Genomic DNA, 19,191 nt, shown 5'->3' on the forward strand with positions numbered 1-19,191 from the left:
GGTCCCCACTGCACCAGCCTGGAATAAACCACCAAATATCCCACAGTATATGGGAAATATCCCCCACACAGCCATACGAATCTTGTGTTACAGCAAAGGAGAAGTGGAAAAAGAACAGGAAAAACTACCTCAGGACTACCAGGTATCAGTGGCACATAGGAGTTCGGGCAGGTTGCTGCAGGGCTCAGGGTGCATCTCCTTCTCAGAAGAGGAAAATTATGCACCTTTCCACTAAAGCAGCACTATGTAGAAATCAATGGAGTTAAAAAAGGCGAGGGCAGGGCTGAATGCCGGGCTGCTGCTCAGACTTTGGAGCGCTCAGGCTGCAGAGCCCCGCGGGCAGCTCGTGTTTCCAGGCGCCTCGTATCGCAGATGTGATTCCAGGCTCGGCCATGGGCAGGCAATGGGTTAACAGGGACGCTGCACGTTAACTGCATCTGTGGAGATTATGGCATGTTTATCCAGTGTTCAGATTTCCTGTCTGAGTGTTTGGATTTCCTGAAATCCCTGCTATCAGCCCAAGTGCTGTCCACTGAGCAGACCTTTTTTTCTCTCTCTCTTCCCCCCACCCCACCCCCCCCTTTTTTTTTAACTTTGCTCACATGGTAGGTTTTCCTTCCTGCTCTCTTTCCAGTTGTAGTGCCTGTGTCTCCTCACCGGTCAGGACATTTATGGATGCTAATCAACACTCTTAGACTCCACAACTCTGAGGATTGCCGCACATTGGATTTCCTTTTTGTTATTATTATTATTTTATTTCATTTTATTTTACCATTTTGTGGCAAGAAAACCTGAAGAAACACGCTCTTTTTCAGCTGCCCATGGGAGAATATGTTTTAATCTGAGATGGAATAATGGCCTTAGGCTTGAGGACCAAATCTGGAATGGGAATTCAGACTGCACACGTCCTGGTGAGTTACAGCGCGTGGGGGCTGAGCGTGGCTGGCGAGGAGCGGCTCAGAGACAGGGACAAAGGCTGAGCCCGTCCATTCAATGTGGCTGCGGAGCAAACTGCCAAAAGCAGATGGGTGAAGCTGAAGTCAGAACTTTTTCAAAAAAAAAAAAAAAAAAAAAAAAAAAAAAAAAAAACAACCCAACCAAAAAACAAAACAAAACAAAACAATCAAAAAAAAACTGAAGTCCATTTTTCGATCCTGAAAATACACACACTGCTCCACAGCCCAGATAATGTCTAGGTAAACTTTGTAGCAAAATGTGTAAGGCCAGATTCTGTGAGTCCTTTCTCATGTAAGAAACTTCACATAAACAACCTCAGTGACTTTAAAAAGAGCTCAGTAAAAAAGGACTTGCAGAATGGGGCCCATATTGTAAATTGTAATGTCTCACTCTCAGCAAAAATTAATTTTAAAAAATTAGCATTTTCTGATTATCTTTGCATGTTTCCTTGGCATTTTACATTTTATTGTGGATCTAGAATTAAGTTTTGAGAAGAATCCGTCTGCCAACTATTTGCCCTATTGTCTCTTAAATAAGTTTGCAGTAGGAGCAACAGTGTATTCCATGCAGCAGTTCCGGGAGGCCAGAAAGGGGCTTTCTGTTGTTGGAGGGAAAATGCTGAGTGCTACGCTGCTCTGAATGAACTGGAAAGCTGCATTCAGACATGGGGCTTAGCTAAGGTTTTAGCTTTGGTTTTGGATGTTAGAGTTCATGATGACATTATCAGCCTTAGGTGGTTTTAGCTAAACCACAGTCACAAAAGCAATGAGTTGACCAGTCTCAAAATCAGTGACTCAGAATTTGAAAAGAAAAAATCTTCCTTTCAGGCCTCTGAAACAGATTTCATTATTGGCATCCATGGAAGTGTTGCTGGAGCAAGCTGTGGAAGATAAAACATCATCAGTGTTGCAACTTTTGCTCTGTCCCATGGCTGGAGGCTGTGGTTGCGCTGAACATTCCTAAGCTGCTCATTGGAGTCAGTCCAGGGATTTGATTCTCTAATTGTAGGGGAAAAACTTGTTTCAGGATTTTCTTAGATGTAAGAAAACATCTATAGGAAAATCAGCCTTTTATAGTAATTTTACTTTTGCATAGTAATTTTACTGTTTTTCTATTTTGACTATTGAGCAAGTTTTGACTATTTTCAATTTTGACTATTGAACAAGTCCTGAATTATAGTGTACAGCACTGCATGCCAAACAAGAGACTGATATTTAAATTTTAGGGGGATTTAGTAGGACAGAATACTTTCCTTCTTATACCAATAAAGGAAAAGAGACATTTTCCCAGTTCTTTGCAAAGCTTTCAGATTTGAGGTTTTAAACTTACTGCCTGGTGTGCCAGCTATCTGTACAACCCTTTGAACATGATCCAGCTGCTCATCTTCACGGTTTTCTTTGCTAAAAGTGGAACGTTTTCTGGAGGAGCCAGACCAAACTAATGTCTTGTCTGCCTGGGAACCTCCAGGAATTTAGTTTTAATTATTGACATGGGGCAACACTGAAACTGGTGGCATTTTATGCATTGAAAGGTCAGTTCTTGCTGTGTATGTAGGATGCACTCTCATTCTAGTGGGTTAACTGTCAAAAAAATGAGGGGCCAAGAAACCCCTCACCTGAGTTAGACTGGACCATGGTGCCCTGCCCTGCAGTTACCATGCAATTTGATGATCTGTGGTCATGGATGTGATCAAACTGACTGTAGCAGAAATGTGCTCCTCTCAAAGCTGGCAGAAGAGTCAAATGTCATCAGTGATCTATGAACTGCAGAAAATACAGATGAGGAGTCAGGAGAAGTATAAAGAGTCATCAAGGTCTACCCAAATCTCCTAGATTTGGAAATTTTGTTGGCCTTCCTATAAGCAAGATCCTTGAGACTGGGTCAGCTGTGGGATTTTTACCCCCTTTTTGTAGGGCTGTCAGAACTTCTCTGGTTTCAGCCAGGTTGGGAATGCTGTGGGAATAATTTTTCTGGTGGTATTTTGGTATTTCCTCTTCTGCTCACACCCAGAGCAGGAAGTGCAGAAGCACAACCTTCAGCTCATTGTGTACGGGTTTCTTTTTATAAACCTGAATTCTCTGCCCGTCCCCCACTCTTTTTTTTTTCCTAATTGCCCTCACATAGGATTAAGGCTCTGTTGGATTTAGACTGAGAATTTTTTATATATGTTTTCATATAACAATACTAAGCATTCAGTAGTTCCTTGATAATTCCTTAATAAGTGATTATCACATTAATTTTCAATTGTCTAAGTGCAATATTCCCAATCCCACGGTCGATAATGTCAATGTGCCAGTGTACCCCAGCAGCTGCTTCTGCTGGCATTTACTCCTGAACCTTCAGCATCATGAGGACTAACTGGCCACCAGGACCTACCTACTCAGTTGCCCATGAGGAAATCTCCTAATTCTTCTTTTTTTTGCAACAAACTGCACCATTAAACTCTCTAAGATTAGACTCTTAATGCTTTACTGTTCTTTCCCTCATTCATTTTCTTTTTCTGCATCAGTGAGGAGGTTCAACTCATGCGCCCTCACTCCATGTGTCCAACTCACTCACCATCATGACTGCCAGTCCTCCTGCCTTTCTTGCTGTAGTTGGCAAGCATGGATAAACAATTTTGACAGGTACAGAGTCCTGCAGAGCTAACTTCATAAGCAGAGTGATGTTTCACTGCTCAGATGATAAATGGACCAGAGGAACTAAAGGACTTTCACTGAAAACGTTCCTCACATTAAAAAAAAAAAAAAAATAACCCTTCCTTTTCACACAGTTTTCCTCAAAAAGCAAAGAATTCAATTTTGTTTCACACCTGAGAAATCATATCACACTTGGATTACATCTTTCCCCTGGACTATCTTAGCCATGTGAGCCCTTAATCGGCCATTTTAGAAATGAAAATAAAGTTAAGATGGATCTTAAAGGTGATCCATGGCAAAATAATTATCTCTATCTCCACTTGGGTCCACTTTTAGGAACACTACACGAACAGCTATGCTAGTCATGATTGTAAACTCTCTCTATGAGTTTGTAAGACGATTTGCTCCTCAACAGTTTCATAATCTTCAAAAATACAAGGAAACACAAGCAAAGGGAAGTAAATTTACTTCACTAAAATCCTCTGTAACTTAAGAAGATTTAAGTAGATGCAATGCAATTACTAAGGGGATTTGATTTCTGTGCTTCTTTTGGGGTGTTTCCTTTCTATTGCTGTTGGCTCCAATTCTCTTTCTTGGGTTTTGGGGAGCTGCAGAGCTCCAAAGCAGGCACAAAGAGGAGGGGATGGAATGATAGCCTGGGTGATTATTTCAGACACTGATTAACAGCAGGCTCAGCCTAGACCACACATCACCCCTCCCATGTGGCACCCAGGAGCCAAGCTCCATCCATGCTGAACAGGGTGAGATGTGAAGCTCCTTGCTCAGTTCCCCCCTGAACCCCAAAGTTGGGTTCAGCCGCGCCAAGTGATGCTTTTAGTGCATCTTCCTCTATCTCGACTGGAGTTAACAAAATCCATCTGTCTCTGTGAATCAGCAGAAAAGCATTCAACTTTTATAAGAGTTAAGGGACAAGGGATAGGGCAATGTCAAAGCGCAGAAATCTTCCCCCAGCTTGGCACTTGCACGTCACACAGGGAGAGGGGGTTGCATTTGCAGTTCCTATTCACCAGAAGAGCTGATTTACACCAGCAGAGGATGTGGCCCGTGGTGTGTATGGCCACAGCTGCTGAACAAGGCTCCTTTCATCAGCAAACAAATGTGCAAACGGCATCACCCAGCACGCACCGTGACACGGTGGCTGCTGGCACTTTGGGAAAGTCAGAAGATAACTGTATTTTCTTCTCATCAAAAGTAAAATGAGGAAGTCTCCCCTCTCCTATTGTGCCCCCACTGCTACCACCCTGGCTTGAGCAAGTTGATCCTTAGGTATTTGTGTGGGGGTTTGTTCTCAGTGGTTAACCACATAACAATTTGAAGCATGTGGCTCACTCAAAAGAAACTGACTTTAAACATTTGCAGACTGTAATTGTGTTGGAGAGAGCAAAGTCCTGGCTGGGGGCTGCTGGCCACCCTGGGGGCTGCGGCAGGAAGCCCTAAACATCCCACAGCAAGGTCCCATGAAGAGGGGAGAAAAAGCTGATTTTATATCTAGGAACTTTTGTTCTTGACAACGCTCTACAGCCAGGGCCAGATGTTCCCACCTCAAGTTTTGTGTCTCGGTGTGTCAGGGCAAAACACTCGACAGGAAACAAAACAGAGAGAAAAGGGGTGGCAATGAGGGGAATATTCTTTTGGCACACCATTTTATTTATATTTTGCTGTGAAGCTGAGAGTGCCTGAGACTGCTGCATGATCCCTGCGGGAAGGGGTGAGGCAGGTAGTGTGGGACTGGAGAGCCAGGCTCTGCAGGGCATGGCAAGGAACAACCCTGTTTGGGGCGGTAAAATGCCACATTAGAGTTCTTCCGTCCCTCAGACCTGAAGTTGTTGGACAGAGAGGAAAGACTGGAGAAAGGAGGTGTGCAAACAAGATGAGCAGCTGTGCTTGAAGGGATAAAAGACCCTAACACCTGCATGGTGCCTCAGCGCCTGTTATCCCAGAGCTATGGGGCTATGCTAACATCCAGTTTTAAAGAGTCTGAGGCTTAAAGAAGCCAATAAGACTGAGGACTGCAACATTTCCCCATGGGAGAAGATGTCTGTGAGACATTCTGCAAGTAGTTTGTGACTCCCTAAGGCCATGGGCATCCTCAGTCCATGGTTAGGAGAGCCTCTCCTTGGCTACACATAGACATGCTCCTATGTGTTCATTGTGAAAAATAACAAGGGCAACTAATCTTCTTTACCCAACTACAAGCCTCACTTCTATTTTTACCTTCACAGCAGGTAAAAATACTGTATCTGTACAATTGTCAGAATGGCACTTGATCTAGGAAAGCAAATGGATTTTGGAGTGTGGCCTTAAAGGTTGAAAAGTTTAACTCATTTGGAGAAAGCGTAAATAAGGCCTTGCCAAGTCTTCTCTCATGGCTACAGTGACAGAAGCTGTAGCCTGGAGGCACAGGGATAGGATTGGTTTCCAATTAGAAATTGAGCTATGCCCCCAGGTCCTGGGAGGACCTGTAACCCCACACATTCCTTCCATATCTGTTCTCCAGTCCAAGGAGAAAATAAATCAGCTCTTAGTGGCTGAACAACATCCCTGGCATTGCCACCTTCTGTCTCTGAATTATGATGGGCAAGTCACTGCATGGCACTACCCAGACCAGCAGCAGGAGCAGCATGGCTGGCTCCCACTTTCCTTTTGTTCATGTCTGCAGCAGCCAGAAGGAAGCTCGTATGTGGAAATGCAGAGCACGCGGTTGATGTGCTCCTCAGAACTACTGGGGCAAGGAGACAGAGATGTCTCCTGCCAAGCCTGGCACAGCATCATGTCCTTTTAATAGCAGCTGGCCAAGTGCATAGAGAGCAATTTTGTCCTGGTCAGACCTACCAGCCAGAGAGGCAGCAGGGCATTTCAGGTGCGGCAGCAGCACTCTGACCACAGAGAGCAGGCACGGACTTTCCCAGGCATTTTCCCGGGCAAGGCTGTGAGAAGATCAGAGAAAGAATGAGAAACAATTCTTATCTCCACTTGTTGCACCTGCTGTTGTGTGCATGTGGAATGTGTCATGGAGATTTGTTTACCAAATGGTGATTTCTTATTTGGACACTGGATGGTGTTTGGATGGATTGACCAATTAGGTCAAAGCTGTATTGGACTGGCTGTAAGGGTTACTGGGTTTCTTAATTAGTATAGTATAATATAGTATAAGATGATGATGATAATAAAGCAATTGATCAGCCTTCTGCAATCATGGAGTCAATGCCAATTATCACCCGGCTGGGGGCCTGCAGCGACATTTCAGGCACTAAGGCAAGCCTAATAGTATCTGGATTCAGCCTAACACCAAGCCCTTAGCACAGTGCTATGAATCTACATAGGAACATAAAACCATCTGAGCCAACACTTCAGGATCTTGTGGCTGAAGGCACATGAAAAGTGCAAGAGTTTAACAGGGAGTACATGTAGTGGTATTTCCACAGATAATGGTCCCAGCATTCCAGGATCTCATCTAGAGGATTTTCTGAGCTTTCAGAGCTTGTGCTTAGGATGTACTTGTCCTGCAGATATTTGCAACATGCTCTGTAGGCTTTTTCCTACTGAAACCAACACACATTTTAGGCATCCATTTAAAAAAGGCTCTTACAGGTACAAGAGATTGTTAGATAAAAATGAGTAGGCAAAGTCATGGAAGGAATTTCATCCTGTATTTACAGTTATTAAATCATTACCAACAGTGAGAGTACAATCCTAGTTTCCTACCTGATTTATAGTAGTAGAAATATTCCAGATTTATTTGTGAGCAAATAAGATCTATGCCAGCACCATGTAACTCCAGTCCTTTATTTATGTAATTTAGCATGGAACTATATTTCTACTTTCCATCTGCATTAAAATTCAAGCAGTTAAGTATTCACACAAATTAATATGCCTATTGATGTAATTATTTACATAACAGCATATTTGTCATAAAATGTGTAAGACTGCATTCTCTGCTGATGTAGGATACTGACTCCATTTTTCTGATAAGGGGCAGGTTGTAGTTGCACATCCTTTAATAATTATTTCAGCAGGTGTCCTTTTATTCCTGTTTATAATTAGTAGCTGAGTACTTAGCAAAGCTTGTCAGCATCAGAAATTCCTACAATTCAGTAGTTATCTATATTCATGAGCAGAGAGGATCTCTACCTTGGTAGAATAATTTCTGAAGATATTTTAAAATAATTAAGGTATTTAAAACTAACGGGTACCATAATTCTACATTGAGTATAGAGCTTTTGAATTATTATCAACCAGCAGGGTACAATTCTGATGTCACATGTGTCCTAAATGAATCTGATTCCAGATTTAATCAGTGGTAAGATAGGTCTTAGCCAGAATCCCAGATCTCATATGTCATTTAAATTTTGCCGTTTTTATTTTCTGAGTTTTTGAAGCTGTGCTATAGAATGATCTATCATATTTCCATATTGACCAGGATGGGGTTAAAAATCTAGTATGCAAGATGATGTACAGCTGGTATTTATTCTCACTACCTAGACAAATGGGATTTGGCTCAGTGGAAACAAATTTCCTTACTATTGAGAATATTAGACTTAAAGGGCATCAGTAGCAGAGGAACAAGGATAAAAAGGTGATTGTAAGTCATGTTGTGCTGGAACCATACAACAGCCTACCTGACACCTGGTCTGAATTACAGAAGTCTCTTGATGGTTGAGATTTATGCTTTTCTTCTCAGAGTTCCTTGGAAGCTCAGAGCAGTAATTAGCCTGTTTCCCCTATAGGGTGGTATATACATGTCTGCACAGGGCAGTTCATAAACTCCTTCACTTCGTTGCCTTCATTGCCTTCCAGCACGGAGGACAGCCTGGCTGCACGGATCCTCTTCAGTGAGAAACATCCTTTCCTCAAGGATCATTTCTAGCTCTACTTCTGCCCATCTTAAGACACTTTGGTTTCCCAAAGAGACACAAGTGACTGACATATGTATCTACTTCTCAAGTCTGGGATCTGCAATAGACCTGTGTCCTGTGAGTCACATCAGCAGTGTCCTAAGCAAAGCCCTCCAATAGCTACAGCTTGAGCAAGAGGGTGAGACTTACAATAAAGTCCTACCAATAGATTTACACCATTAGACATATGAGGCACAAGAAGGAACATGACCCCAGTCAGTAACACCAGGTTTAGCCTGACCCTAAGGAAAACAAGGAATCTTGGACAACACTTCCATGATGCTGGTGCTGAAAGACACCTTACCATTTAAAGGAAACTTATCCATGTGGTGATTATTTACATTCTGGGGGAAAAGAGTAACTTATATCATAGAAATTCATATTATTTAAATAGGGTTTAATAGAATTCTGCAGTATCTATAGCCTGTCTACAAGTGAGGCTGAGGCAATTCCACTGTGCATGTACGTGTCTCCTCAAGACTTTGAGCCCCCTCAGCCAAGACAGATGGAGGAACAGAGGTCTTAAGAGCTCCTACACATCTTGTAAAAATAGGCAGATTGCTAGAAGAAAAAAAAAAACTGTTTGAAACCTCTAACTACCTCCTCCCAAAGGGAAAAGCCACAGCTACTGTGAGGCCAAAAGGCCAAAAGAGAATTTCCATAGGAGTGTAATGGTGTGCTCACTGCAACCCAGGAGAAAAGCTTCCACACTAATTGCTCCTGTAGGATGTCCATAAGGGGTTTCAGAGTTCCCAAATCCTCTTGGTGTTCATGCAAACCTGTGTGTGCTAATGTGGAGCAATAACAGTTCAGTGAAAGACACCTGTTGTTATTTGTCCCAGGAGTTAAAGTCTCTCTCCTTGCAATATCACGAGCCATTAAAGCACCATGTTAATGCAAGAAGTGTTTCCTTCAGATAATAATGTGCTGGCATCAGTATTGCTTCCCTACTAGTGCTGGCTGCTACTACAGTGGCAATATTTTGAGAGGACCCTGTTTGCTAAAGCTGATCATTGAAGGTAAAATCTTAATTACTAATTTTCAAAATTTGCGTAGAATTCAGAACTTTAGCTCATAACTAACTAGATAGATTGGATTCGATTATTTAAATGCCCTTTTGTAACTGAGGTTGATTATTTTAGTCTAGTAAGGGTTTTGCTGGACAAGAGTTCAGTGCTTCCTCTCAAGTGTCCCAGTTCAGGACAATGTAACTCTGTTCTGAGCTGCAGAACATTTGTTTTTACAATTCAAAGCCTGTTCTAAATAGAAATCATCAGGTGACTTATCTTATTGAAGATAAGTCAATTTGAGTCTTGTGGAAAGACACCAGGCTCCCTTCAGAATGGGAACTTATAGAAACGGGGATGCCCAGAATGGATAGGTTTGTGCTTTTGCTCCTTAGCACTTCCAGCCATCTGCAACATATATGAGTTTAGCAGGTTTAGCAGGAGATGAGCGGTGGCCATGAACACCAGGACTGAGCATTACCAGCCAGCTCCCACTCCAGAAGCAAACTGCAGCAGGCTTTGCTCTGGTTCCCACAGATGGAATGCAAGGGAGGAGGGACACCACAGTGACCAGGCAGCATCTGTGTGAACACTGACAACACCCTCTGATTTCAACAGTAGTTATCACAAGAAAATATGTTTCTGCTTTGTCATTTCTTGTGCATGACAGAAACAAACTAGATTTTTTTTTTCCCCCAGAAAGGAATCAGGTTCATTCTGGAACGTGCTGGGCAGATCAGGTTCTTCTAAGTACTGAAGGATATATATGTGGGATTTCACCATTTTTAAACCCTCCCAGGATATTTATGCAATATTAATTGTGTTGGTTACAGCACTATTTTTGCAGCAAACAGTAGACCCAATGTAAGGAAAGCTGGCCTCATTTGTGCTGTTAAGTCTTTCTTAAATGCAGAAACTATTTGCAGGATCATAACTTCCTTCACAGACACTTTGTTTAATTGGGGAAGAGTTCTCTTACAGGAGTAATATTCTTATTTCTGTTCACATCTGCACAGTATTTTCCTGATCAGGAGATCAAGAGAAAAAGAATCTGAACAACTGCTTCTCTAAGTAATAATGAACAGAGAGCTGTGCAGTAAATCATAATGTTCAATAAAATGAAAAACAAAATTTGGCTGGAGATTAATGGCTGGAAAGGGACTTACTGAATTAAATTGGATCAGATGTTCCCTGGAAAAAATCTGAGATATATTCACAGGGCTCTGTGGTGTTGGTTTTGTTTTTCACAAAGGAGGATTTAACTTGATTGTTTTGCAACTATTAACAGTTTCTAGGCCTTGCAGAGTGATCTCAGGGTCTTGTGGTAGAGGATAGGTACTGGCTGGAAATTCTGGTCCCATACAGGCAGGGGAGGGGAATGAACATGGAACCTTCCTGCTACATAATGCCAGAAACTTCTCAAGTGTTACAGGAGCATTGCATTTTTACGAGATAAGGAGGGCTGATTTCAGTTCCCACGTTCAGGGGTAGAATCATGATTACAGGTCTGCTGCAAAGACTGATATCCCTCATTTCCCTAAGGCTCTGCTCAAAGCCCAGCTGCACCTCTCATGTTTCCTCTTAGGTGGTTTAGGTGCCTCCTTCTTACTGTGTCTTCTCCTATAATCCCAGTTTTAAGTGTCCAGCCCTTCAGATGTTGGCTGAAGACACATATGGGCTCTGACTCAGGCTTTTGAATTTCCCCAGAGACTAAGGCCCTCTAAATCTACCCTCGACTTGGTATTTCACTGCCAGATTTGCTTGTGACTCCAACCACAAGCAGCAAAACATTTACACTTCAAGAATAGCTCACTGAAGAAACCAACTTAAAACTGTAAACCATTGATGGGGACCAATATTTCCCGCTGGTGCTTGTGGTTTTTCTAATCAGAGATGTCGCTTGTTTTGTCAAGATCCAGACTTGGTTCATTAATACATCAGATGAAGGAAACCAAAGCTGCATAAATTGTCACTGATTGTGCTAGAGATACTGAAAACTCTTTCCCCTTCAATTAATTTGCTGAACTCAAAGTGAAACAGACCCGTAGCAGGACAGATCAAAGCCCTCCTCTGCAGGCGCGATGTCGAAGGTAATGAACACACCGCCCTTCCCGCCTGCTCCCTGCAGCCCAGCAGATCTGCAGTGCTGTGGTTAGAGACTTGGCCTTATTCACTCATCCTTCTTAGGCTTTTGTGAAAAATGGACTTAACAACAGTTGCCTAGAGCCAGAAGAAGAGGAGAAAGGCGATGTTATTAAAATCTAGAATGTAACACCATTTTAAAATTCATCAAAGAGCTCAGAACAAATTCTCCAGAGATTGAGGACTTAGTCATCCCAGGTTTCTCCAGCTCATTTAGATAATTGCCCTTGAAATAGCTGTCTTCTTTCTTCCTTACTTCCTTTTCTTTCCTTTCCTTCCTTTCTTTCTTTCTTTCCTTCTTTCTTTCCTTCCTTCCTTCCTTCTTTTCCTTCCTTCCTTCCTTCCTTTACTCCTTTCCTTTCCTTTCCTTTCCTTTCCTTTCCTTTCCTTTCCTTTCCTTTCCTTTCCTTTCCTTTCCTTTCCTTTCCTTTCCTTTCCTTTCCTTTCCTTTCCTTTCCTTTCCTTTCCTTTCCTTTCCTTTCCTTTCCTTTCCTTTCCTTTCCTTTCCTTTCCTTTCCTTTCCTTTCCTTTCCTCTCTTTCTCTCTCTCTCTTTCTCTCTTTCTCTCTTTTGGTAAGTAAGTAAGTAAATATTCATGGAGCAGGCAGATCAGCTCCACAGCTGCAGAAGGGCAGAAGAAATCTCCAGATACCTACCATGCACATCTGTCCTTTTTATAATATGAGCTAATCCCATCTGAGTGCATCCCAAATACTCATCTTACTGTCACTTGCAGAGATATTAGGAACTCATTAGCCAGTTTAACTAATTAATGCACTGGTAATATTAATTTTTTATTAAGCACTTTATTAAATAACAGGAGCTATTTAGAAAATATAATGTGTTATTTATTTCACATTTTTACCTGCCTTCAAGGCCTGGAGGCACTCAGTCTCAATACTTTCCCAACTTCATGAAAACTGTATGATTTGCTTACTACTGTCTTGGTATAAATTCATGCTGTTACCAAGACAGGCAGCCCAAGTAGTGTTACATGAGGTTGAGCAGGAAACTGATACAAATGAAACAGAAAATAGATGTTATTTTTCAGATTTTGGTAAAAAAATAAAACTAACATTACAACATATAATTTTATTGTGGATTTTTTTGTTACTTCTATCAAATTCTGAAAGATCAGTACAACTTCCCTTTACATTGCCACTGGAAAATAAGTCAGCATCCATGACAATGCACCACCTTTTTTTGTGTTGTTTTCCATAGAAAGGTTGAGTTGTTTTTAATTTTTTTTCTTCCTCCTAGTGTCTCTTCCTGACTGTAGAATTAGAGTTACAGTCTTATACCTGCCCATGGTATGGTTCAGGCAGAAATAAGAAGGCCCTGCTGCAGTGCCTTTAGGCATGCAGCATCTTTGGAGCAGGTCTTCACCTCTGGAATCAGCACCCTACTCTCTCTTTTAGTCAGTAGGATGAAAGAAGCAGTTTAGCGTGTGATTCATCTGATTTTATAGACATCTACTCTATTATATCTGTTTTAAACTTCTACTTTTGTAGGATGAGGTGAGATGCAACGTACTTTCAGCTGTCTATGTTGATCATATCATCAGTCATGCTGAAAGGAGTCTGGAGTGAACAGCCAAGGCAAAGACACTTTGCCAGATACATTCCACTTTTACAGTCTAAAAGTTGAGTCAGAGCTCACTTAAGCAGAGGTAAAGAATCCCATTTACATGGACTGAGTTTGGGTTAAGTTGTAAAGGTTCTGGTGTGTCACTAACTTTTGAGTTTATCTCATTTTTCTGTGTAGATAGGACACATGATTTCAAAGATAGAAATACCCATACTCATGGATCTGGGTATGACTCACTGTATGGGTAGATACAGACCTGAAGAGAATATTTAGGAACATCTTTCTATGCCTATACTGAGGTTTCTATGTGCCTTGTATTTTGGGAAATTCTCTACAGACACTTTGATAGTTCTGCACTCTGCTGAAGGACAGGATGGCTAGAGGTATTACTGAGCCAAAATAAATTAGATTTTCACAGGGCTGTTAAGTAGAAGAGTGGTACCGCTTGGTGCATGTCAAAGAGGAAGGAATGACAAACATGGCACTGTGAAGGACAGAGCTGTATCAAGAAAAGTGGGGCTGTCACAAACTGGAGCCTGACAGTCTTGTCTTCAGTCTGCTGTAGCCATCCTACAAATATCTATCAAATATATTAACTTCTGTGAGGTGTTCAGACACCAGGACAATGCATGACCTCATGAGTGCTTGATGAATCGATGAAGGCTGGAAGTAGGTGGTGTGGTGCTTGCTTTGCCTGAGTGCTGCCAACTCAGGGTAGAAAAGCTGCTGTAGGAAGGACATCAAAGGTTCAAATGCACCCAGTTTTTTGTGCAGAGATAATTTGATCTTTAACACAGATGTACTAGGTTTAGTTTCTAATTTTAATAATGGCTCCTTTCTAAAAATTCAGACAGCAAATGATTGATCTTCAATACAGCCAACAATCAGTGGCTACTGAGAACGAACGGGGGCACTGACAAGAGGGCTTGATGTCATAATCACATTATATTATTAATCTATAATCTATATACCATGCACAGGGTATTTTGCTATAAACTTTTTACTGAGTAAATAATTAGGCAGTGACTAAGCATACAGGGAAGGTGGGAAGCACTCTTGTGTGTTATTAGGCCCTCACAGTTTTCATAAGTGGACTATAAGTAACTCAAAATCTTCGACTGCGAATGGCAACCTTGTCATCAAATATAAAAAAATACCCTTGACAAGATCAGTGAAAGCCCTGCAGAGGTCTGAATCTGGGTAGCAGACACTGATTAGGTGCTGCCTCCACAAAACGAAAATTCTTCCCTGAGCCCAAGAAACAGCTGATGGATATAGTCGGAAGTGATAAAAAGGTCACTCTTAAATGGATACAGGGAGATTTAACTCACAATGCCACCATCCTGAAGCGCTTAGACAAATAATAAAACACAGGCTGCAAAGACTAGAAAGCCATTCCAGTCAAAATACTTACACAAATCTTTGTCATCTGAGTCTTAAAGAAAATTCACCTCTGAACGAGACTGCAGAAAATGACCAAACAAGTACCTTTGAGCCCTCTGGCCCTCTCTGGCAATGTGCTATAAAATCCTACAGTAAAAAACTGTTCAGTCTTAGAATTATGTTTTGCAGCATGAATTCCAAACCACTGTTCTATAGCACCCGCACAGCCCATCCATGATCATTTCATAACCATATGACAATTAGATCACATGAGACAGGGAACTAATTTCCATTCTAACAGTAATAACCATCTCCTAAAACTAGGTTCTTTTTAAATCAGTTGCTATTTCTAAAAGCACCATGCAAGAAAAGGTCTGAATTTTTAAGTTGATTTTCCATACATATTCAAACACAAGGGTATTTCAAGATGAAAAGAAGAAATTTCATACTTTGCCAATATATTTAAAAGTTTGGTGTAATGACCTGAGGATTAATAACTCTCTCAGCTTGACATCAATCCAGTGCAAAACACTGGAATAGTTAATTCCAGGTATTATTTATAAAGAATCAGAGAAAAATAATACAATTTATTACTTTTTTCATTACTCATTGCATACCAATCAGGATGGAATTAAGGAAAATATATTTTATTTCAAGAAAGCTATCTTGATATTTTTTCAGGTTTTAAATTTTCCTGGGGAAAAGAAAAATCTATTCTACTTATGTATTACTTATGAACTTTGGTAGCACTTGTGGAACTAAACAAAAATTTGATTAAGAAATTAGAATTCTCCAAAGTCACCACTGTAATGATTGAATAGATTAAAACTTTAGCAATGGACATTCTTGGAAACCCTCATAAGTGGGGGACTCATCATCAAGAGGATGCCACTGAGCCCTTCAGGGTCACTCCTGGGCTCTGTGCTGGGTTAGTTTCCCTCTATTGTTTTCTTTCAGGATTCAGCCCATGTCTATAAGCATGCTAATACTTTGATCATATATTTTTATGGAAGCACTGAAAACACATAATGCTAATTCATGGGGTCAGGGTGTAGCATCTATTGCTTAGGTCATACTATAATCAAGTCCACAGACAAATATCCTCAGATTTGCTTCCCTGAAGTTTGTTAGACCACATCTTAATAGTGTTATTCAAATCATGGATTAGGACAAAGCCAAAGAACATATGTTTGTCACATCCTGTTTGGATGATACCAACACAGACACAAACAGAACAAGCAGATTTTGGCATGAAATGAAAGAAATTTTTGTTAACCTCACAGTTGTTAAAGAACATGTCAGTTACCACTTGGACTGAGTATTTTAGTTCCATATTTTGACCATGAAAGTGTCTTTAATAACCTTTGCAATATGTGATTTTGAGGACAATCTTTAAATACGTGATGTCTGCTTTTCAACAGAACATACATAGAACAATTACTTGATTCACTGCTGTTCAAATAACCAGCTTATTTTTTTCATCTACGGGAAATAAGATTTTTCTACCTGCTTTATTTTAAAGCTTTTGGGGATATAAAAGCTTTCTGCTCAGTCATTAGCTGCAAATTGCAGAATGAAGCAGTACCCTACAGCATTTCCAGATGAAGTAGTCTGTTTATACAGAAAGCACAAGAGCTATAATTACTACATGATCACATTTGTATATCAAGGTCAGATTTCTGTGATTCACACTATTGTTTGGACATAAAGGGAGTTGATTTTCAGCATGGTGGTGCACAACTACTATTGTTATTGTATCAGTGACTGTAGAAACAATATTAACTTTTGCTTGTTTGAGTTTTTCTAGTTAGGCTAACTCTAGTTCAGGAATATGAGAAAATTGGCTGGCTAGTATTTGCCCCAAAATAGTCATTAGACATGAAAAAATATGGATTTATATTATTGCTACTCAGGTCATATTGTCTATTATGAAAGAAAAAAAAAAGTCATTTAAAACAAAAAGCAAGATAAAATAGGTCATTAAATGACATGCATGAAATCACACAGAGTTTAAGCAATATCAAATGCAGGTAGCTAAAGCATGTAAAAAATATTTCCTGATTTTTTCCTCTCCTCTGCAAAATCCCTGCATAATTTTTTTCTTGATTATTACCCAAGATATTGGCAAATTTTGTATTCTCTTCCTGAGAATCCATTAGCTTTCCACAACATTTACCCTATTCTAAAACCATAAAAATATAGGGATTCAACTCATTATACTTATTAGTTAGGCATTAGGATTAGTCAAGCACTTAGATTCTACCAATTAATCCAATATAGTTGTATGTATTTATAACTAGGCACAAGAACAAATCCTTTCCTCATCTAAGGACTAATAGAATCTGCTATTGTATTACTGTATTGTGTCGAGTTGTCACCCAGCTGCCATTAATGTCACCCTGTTCTCAGTTAGGCCCCCTCCTTCCTTAAGCCCCACTTGACTTTCTCTTTTCGGGTGTAGGTGTTCCTGTGTGAAAGGCAATCATATTTCTCCAGTTATCATTGTTCTCTATATGTTCTGGGCTTTTATATTTCATATCCTCTCCCTGCTCCCACTCACATACTGTCATATATCAGGATTTTCCACCAATCTGGTAATGTTACCTCCACATTGCCAAGGACAGTCGGAGAGCATTGGTTTTGGTCTTTTTTTGGAGGAGTGAGAAGAAGAGTCAAAATGCCATCTTGACACAGCCCAAATTCTACTACTGTCATCAGGTCAAGGGTTTCAGAAAAGCTGTATTTAGCCTCAAAAGACTCTTTACCCAGATAAATGACACTAATGGGTGTATGGCTTGAGGAATTTGCCATCTGAATGATGCCCTAATAAATTGTCCAAGGTCACTGAGTCAGTGTTGAACTCACATGAGCACTTTCATCACTAGGCCACCATTCCTCTCTCTAGGAGAGCCACATATGTTTCCTTCTCAGTATTGTTTCTCATTAATCAATGTTGATAACTCCAACCAAATTGATTTCTTTATAATATTTCTCTGGATTTCTTTGCTTTTTTATTTATTTACTTTATTTATTTATGGCTCTTGTATCAATAGGCCCCAAAATGAGTAGGAGACTTAGAAAGGGAACATAATCATTCTATAACCAATGAGATGTAACAAAAAATGTTCATAATGCCACATATAGCAAATGAGCAATTAAATAATATTCAGTAATTTATTATAGCAGACATAAAGAGATTCTGTGACTTTTTAGACTTATGAAAAATAAATTGCCATCCATTTAAAATTTAGTCCAATGTCAATCATAGTTACTTGTAAACTTAGGACAGCATTCGATATAGAAAATAAAGAGCCATTATATATTTTTTTTATTTCTTGCTTTGATTTGAATAACATAAACCTATGATGATGGTGACTTTTTTGCCTACAGAGATGAATAATATAATTAAAAGGAAGAGTTGTGCCGTAATATTAAAGAACCAGCAGACATCATCATGGGTTGAGTCACTTCCAGGGCTGCCAGTGGCTATGGGTTTGTTGTAAGATGGTGGTACTCAGTTGTCTGCCAGAAGAGGCCTTTCCCAATCCACAAAAACACATTGCAGTACCAGGACTGCCTTCTAACAACTTTTTCCTGCATGTAACACAATATTCAAGGAAAATATTCTTGATTTGAGGCAGATACTCCTCCTCTTGGCCTTCAAATCAAAGTACACACCTCCTCCTTATGAGCAGAGCCTGTAACCATTTCTCCTCCTGTGCTGCCAAGCTGTTGGCATACCTGGTAAAATCTCAGATCTTTTCCAGGCAGCAGGTAAAAATCTGAAGTCTGCTGGTTAAAAAGATGTCTAACCCTCTTAATAATAAAAGAGCTTTTGACAATATCACTTGAAAGTATCCTAAAGGCTCAGAAACAGAAGGGAAAAGAGAGATACTAACATCCCATCAAAAAACTTGTATGTCGCAATTTTAAATTGGATCTCATATGTCTTGGAGACAGGGATTATTCTATGTTATTTTTAATGTTAAGGGTTGGAAAACCTCCAGACCCACATGACATATCTGGAAACACAAAACAAACAGGACAAACCCCATAAACAAACAACAGCAGTCTCTGGGGAAATAGGTCAAAAGGCGTAACAGGGCTTCTCTTAGACAGAAGGATAAAAGAAATACTCATAGAGAAGGACTTGTGTTTTTCCTCATGGAATCAAGGAATAAAGTGATGTGCTTGAATGAAAATGGGCAGACTGGTTAATCAAAGAGTGTAATCTTGGGATGGCATCTCTCCCACTCCCCCATTGCCTGGGCCTCTCTGTTTGATCTTATCCTTATGGGTTCTTGTCACTTCTCCCATGTGCCAGCTCATGCAGTCCACATCTCTCATGGGGCTTGTCCCAGTATCCCTTATTTACCATCTCATGGCAACGGCTTCTGTGTAGTACTCTCCTTCTCAGCACCCATATCTGGCCTCAAGCCCCTGCTAATCTTTTTCCAGCTTGTACCTTTGGACCAAACATGAAGATAGCCCAGAATGTCCCAAAATGAAAGATATGTGCCAGCCCTACTCACCTGCTCAGGGCTCTGCAGCATGTCTAGCA

At 40.5% G+C, this 19,191-nt stretch overlaps 1 protein-coding gene and 1 long non-coding RNA gene across 8 annotated transcripts in view; one reads left to right on the top strand and one right to left on the bottom strand.

Moving 5' to 3' along the window:
* Positions 1-19,191, top strand: part of ASAP1 (ArfGAP with SH3 domain, ankyrin repeat and PH domain 1) — a 146,884-nt gene continuing 127,693 nt past the window's right edge. The window contains exons 1-4 of one of the 6 annotated variants that reach the window (XM_068181034.1): positions 1-142; positions 635-718; positions 816-911; positions 13,172-13,329. The gene's annotated coding sequence lies outside the window, so the exon portion shown is untranslated. Of the gene's footprint in view, positions 143-634; positions 719-783; positions 912-13,171; positions 13,330-19,191 lie in introns of those variants that run through there. The other 5 variants (XM_068181025.1, XM_068181051.1, XM_068181042.1 and 2 more) reach the window with 5 other exon arrangements.
* LOC137468883 (uncharacterized) overlaps positions 875-19,191 on the bottom strand; it is a 28,417-nt gene continuing 10,100 nt past the window's right edge. For both annotated transcript variants that reach the window (XR_010996224.1, XR_010996223.1), the window contains 2 exons: positions 2,573-2,720; positions 875-1,011 (listed from right to left, as the gene is read on the bottom strand). This is a non-coding gene — a long non-coding RNA (uncharacterized lncRNA). The remainder of the gene's footprint in view (positions 1,012-2,572; positions 2,721-19,191) is intronic.

The sequence above is a fragment of the Anomalospiza imberbis genome, chromosome 1, assembly GCF_031753505.1.
Source record: "Anomalospiza imberbis isolate Cuckoo-Finch-1a 21T00152 chromosome 1, ASM3175350v1, whole genome shotgun sequence".
Lineage (NCBI taxonomy): Eukaryota > Metazoa > Chordata > Aves > Passeriformes > Viduidae > Anomalospiza > Anomalospiza imberbis.